This window comes from Dermacentor andersoni, chromosome 7 (genome assembly GCF_023375885.2).
Source record: "Dermacentor andersoni chromosome 7, qqDerAnde1_hic_scaffold, whole genome shotgun sequence".
NCBI classification, from domain to species: domain Eukaryota; kingdom Metazoa; phylum Arthropoda; class Arachnida; order Ixodida; family Ixodidae; genus Dermacentor; species Dermacentor andersoni.
The window spans coordinates 67,215,532-67,220,746 of record NC_092820.1 but is presented as its reverse complement, the minus strand read 5'-3'; the positions used below and the strand labels follow the sequence as shown (position 1 = coordinate 67,220,746).

Sequence of the window (5,215 nt, the reverse complement as noted above, 5' to 3'; positions counted from 1 at the left end):
GGTGTGCTGCAGGGTTCCGTCCTGGGACCATTACTCTTCTTGCTGTAGATCAATGATGTACCTTCTAAGATACTTGCCAATATGCGGCTCTATGCTGATGACTTCGTGCTTTATCAAACTATGACCTCACCTAAAGATCATGTTCTTCTTAACGATTGTTTTGATCATTTCTACCAATGGTGTAACACCTGAAAAATGACTATAAATTTTAGGAAAATCCTGCACATGTCACTTTGTAGGCGTATGTTTCCATCCACGTTTCCTAATGCATTTAATGGCTGTGCACTGGAAAAATAGTCTGAATATAAATACCTGGGCCTTTATTTTACTAATAACATGTCTTGGTCTCATCATATTTTTACGGGGATGTTTGGAGTATAGCCAGACTATATTTACAATATATATACAAACAAAGTCAATGTGCTGAAGATGGCTGACAAGCAACAACACGCAACAGCTAGCGTCTCGCGATCCTCTTCCTTTTTTTTTCTTTCATCCTTCTGTAACAGGACCCACGGTTGCTGAAGCGCCGTCTCGGCGCATGTTAGGCGAATAACTGCGAGCGAAGTCACTAGACTAGTTGATAGGGCTTTTTTGAATATGAGTGTTAGGTAGCGACAACAACAAAGAGAATAACGACGCCGAAAAGCAGTAGGAATCCCATCCGGGCCGCAACTCTTTCTCGTATCAAGGTTCAGGACCATATTTAGAACACCTTCCTCCAAGACAAAGGCATCTTCAATAGGGGGATGCACATCACTGCTCTAACGAGGAACATCGCGGTTGTTTGTTGTGAGAACACATTGAAAATGTGCGTTAAATGCTGTGGTGATTAGATTATGAGCACTATATGGTGCAATGTTAACGATAAAAGTATTGCTAGAGCTTACATCAAGAAAGATTGTGCTCCAGAATTTTCTAGGATTACATTGCAATAAATTCGTTAAGGTAACATTACAATAAAAATCACTGGCTTCATGTACTTAACGCGATATTCATGCTTACTAATATGAAACAGTGCTGTAGCATGGATGTCACCCACCCACTTTAGGCGTCTCAATCTGGAAATACGACCGGAGATGTGTAGCAATTCTTTAGTCATCGAAGGAACCTTTGAGTTTTGTTTTGTAGTTTTCAGAGGATCAATGCTTCGAATGCACCCAAGGACAATCTATTGAAGAATGAAACTAATATATTAACATCGCAGGACGAGCTAAGCTGTTCCAGATGTTCGAAATAATTACTTAACATACCAGTTACTGAATCGTCATCAGCACGATTGAAATTGTGAAAAGCAGTATAAATACAACTAGATGCAGTGACGCCAAAGGAAAGGCACACTAGTACAGCTTTGTGATGCGACAAATTATTTATAACTTCACATTCATAGCCGTCATCAGGAAAACACGCACTTACGAACACAAGGTGCAAAATGGCTACCCCTCGGGTGCTGCAATCCACAATCTGCCTTATGCCAAGTGAAAGTGAAAGGTTTATCAACTATTTGCACAATAGGAAATCGTGACCAGGTACAGATAGACTAGGCCAGTCTATACCAGGAGCGTTGAAGTCGCCCAATAATGTAACATTAGCTGAAGAAGCGTTATGTTCGTTCATGAAATTGCTGAATGTATGAGGGTCTGTAAGGGGTGATCCTGGAGGGCGATAGACAACACCAATTAAAAGAGTTTTCTTATAAAGATTAACCTTACACCAAACTGTTTCAAACTCATCAAGCATAGAAAAGTAGAGGTCGGACCACAGGAATAGCGCCAAACCACCACCTCTTCCACCTTTGCGGCGATTCCGAAGTACAGTTAAACCGGGTTTCGATATTTCTGAGTCACATATTTCGTCATGTAGCCAGCCACGTGTCTGTGACTCCGACTATATGAAGCGAGTAAGTTGCTGTTAAGGATACGAAATCAGAAAATTTGTTTTTTAAACTTCTGGGATTCGTTTTCAAAAGCAAAAGGTCATCACGAGAATCTTGCCGTAGTCAGTGTGAATTAGCTCGTTGAGCAGTTGGGTGGTCCTTTGATGTATTGATGAAGTTTTCGGCACTGTCATCCAAGGTGTATTTCATTGTCAATGAAGGCATGATCAGAGCGCAAACGGGTTATATGAGCCGTGTTCCTGGAAGGAGCGGTAGCTCCCAACAGACTTTTTCTGATGGAAGGTAGGCGAGCCGAGAAATCTTCAGTTATACGAATATCAGTGCACTTCAATGCATTTTATAAGTAAAACCGGTTTGCTGCGGTAATCCAGAAGCTTAATAATGATGTGGTGAGGTCGATTGCCACTTCTTTTGCTTATCCTATGGCATCGTTCAATTTAGGAGCATTCAATTTAATAGTTGTCCTGTAAATATTTGTGAGATATGATTAAGCAAAGCTTCGTTAGTTCTTCTGTAGGTTCAGGAAGTCTATCCAAATAAGATTATTTCTGCGCGATCAGTTATCGAGATCATCGTTCCAAGGCACAATTTTGTTTACTGTATCTTTCAATGAACGGATTTCAACACCAATAGTATTATCTTCGGAAGTACTGCCTTTAGAAGCGGGAGACAGAGGCTCAAGATCGGATACTCGTTTCTAAAGCTCATCGAAGGGAGAGTTAACTGTATGTTGGAACTGCTTAATGTAGCCGAAATCTTCTGCCACTCTCTTTTGTCCTTCAAGTAGCTGAGCAAGCGTATTGGCTCTGTTAGGATTTACACCGACAGAAGCCATGTCATCAGATTTGCCGTCGGATGATGCAGAGTGTGCTAAATCTGGGGTAGAATCACCTCTACAACGAGTGAACCTCTCGGAGTTATCTTTACAAGGTTCAGGGGCGCCTGGATTCAACTCAACGTCACCGCTCAGAAGCAGTGCACTGAGGCAATGCATGACACAATAGTACAAAGAAACAAGCAGAAGCCACGACCGTGTGGGCGAGGGAAGAACAGCACGCAACCATTTTCTGAGCGACATTGGAAGCTCCTTCAAGATAACATACCTGCGCAAAAACCAGGGTTCGGATTATCGTAGTGTTGTCGCTGCCGTCGCCTCACCCACTGAAGCCAGAAGCGCTTGGTGCGGGTCTTACGTCCTGGCCCGAATATGCCACGGGACCATGCTGACCGGTATCAGGATCGTCCGGAACGATGTCATCGATGACGTAGGAGTATGGGTCACTTGATGCGCAGTTAGACAAGCCATGACTACCTTCCCCTTGGGAGACAGGGACGCCCAGCCGCAGACAGAAGCTATCGACGTGTTGTGCAGGTTTCCGTGAAGCATGTACGGCAGATTGTAGGCCGCAGGTTTTCACAGCTGAAGCAGCGCAGTAGATGACTCGATCGGTGAGGCAGAAAAAGACTGGACAAAAAGCAGAGTGGCGATGAGCATACCATAGAGAAAGAAATTCAACAAGAGGGGACACTCTTCAAAAACTGGCAACAGGAAACACGTCACGCCTAATTCCTACTCCATCCGTTAGTTGACGCGAGCATCAGAAAAAAAGAATCTGAAATAAACTTCTAGACAACGTTTTATTTATTTATTCTTTCCCACTAAAAGTGAAAAAGTTTTGCGTGTAAACAAACTCATACTTTTCAACTTATTTTTGGTGCGTTGCCTAACAACAAGCTAGCGGCACGCCAGACGCGCGTGCATACGTCATGCACCAGATAAGCCGCAGGAGTGAGCGGGGCTTGCTGCGCATGTGAAACTCGCGTACACGGCGACCCGTCTCTTTTGGATGTAGCCCGATTTTGGGGCTCCCGGCGTTCTCTTGTGTTCCGTCTGCATTTCGACACGGCACCGCTGCACAACTGGACTACAGCAAGGTGAGGAATTTTGTTTGACAGTCTGCGATGCACTTCAAGCACATTTAGGCGTACTGCACAAAACTGAACCTATATAGTGACGCAGTTATCGAAAAACAGCTCCGCAGTCCAAGCCTAGTTATTATGAGGTAATTACTCGTACTGGGAGATGTTTGCGACGCTTGCCGCACCTGGATTTCTGACGAAAAGCACCTTAGCCGTGCGGCGCAGTTTCGCCTGCTGCGAAATGTACGTAAAAGTGAATTTATCTGTAATTCCGCTCATTCACCACTTACGCACGTTTCGCCTCTACACCCAATACTCCTGTTTGGTCAATATACCAAAACGATACATGCTTGTAATTTACTTTCTTTCAGCTGATGGCATCCGGTGGAGCTTCGTACGGCAACGACTGCTGCTTACCTGGTGCCCCAACTTTGGATGAATGTCGAAGAAGTCCGGAACGAGTGTTTATATAGAGCAAAATAAACATTTCATCATTTCAGAAGACGTCTTCCGTTTGCTTTATGAAATTGCACCTGACGGATTCGGCGGAGTCTTGTAAAGGTCCTTCGCTATCATTTTTACTAAATAATGGAAGGATTCCACGCGGGGTTCAGCAGAAGCGAAAAGAAAGTTGCCGCGCCGAACAGCGGAGCCGGCGCGGCGTGTACCAACTTCTGTTCAAAACACGCGCGCCCGAAACCGGAAGGAGTTAATACCATCCGCTTGGTGTGCTACAGTCAATTCAGCCGCTGGGCTCCATGGGAGTGTCCGCTCTTGTTGAAATTTCTTTCTCTATGAGCATACTGTCGCCGCAGTTGCCTCGCCCGATCTATGAAAGTAGGCAGGCGCTGTAAGATTATTTCGTTCAAAGCCTTTAGAAAAGACTCGTAATATCGATAGCGGCATGTAGTTGTTCATTTCATTTTTGTCCCCTTTTCGAAAATACTGCAGTCATTTTGGCGGTCTGCATGTCACGCGGAAAAATTCCTGACGATACACTTCGGTTAAAAATATCAGTTAGAAAAGCCGCCAGAAGGTCAATTGCATGTTTCACTGGTTGTATTTGGATACCTGACATATCAGTCGCTTTAGTGTTGCCTAATCTAATGAAAGACGAGACAACTTCATTTTCGAAAACCGGTGTAAGGAAAATTGTTTGTTCAGTGCGAGAATTCGTATATATAAAATCTGCAACAACGTTTACCGATTAACCAAAAGAAAGATAGAAATCATTGAATATGTTGGCCGTTTCGCTACTTGTTCATACTACGCCATCTTGCAAACTCTTAATCGTTTCTTCTGGCAATACTCTTAGCATTGCATTAAGCGTCCTTCAAACGTTAGCCGTACGTCCTACAGACGTAATATATTGGTTGAATAGATAGTTCCTTTGTTATG

The 5,215-nt window shown here is 43.8% G+C and overlaps 1 long non-coding RNA gene across 1 annotated transcript; it reads left to right on the top strand.

Moving 5' to 3' along the window:
• The first annotated feature begins 3,730 nt into the window (after positions 1 to 3,730).
• LOC140219277 (uncharacterized) lies at positions 3,731 to 4,319 on the top strand. The gene is made up of 2 exons (XR_011895429.1): positions 3,731 to 3,832; positions 4,189 to 4,319. It is a non-coding gene; the product is annotated as an uncharacterized lncRNA (long non-coding RNA).
• Positions 4,320 to 5,215: the final 896 nt, after the last annotated feature.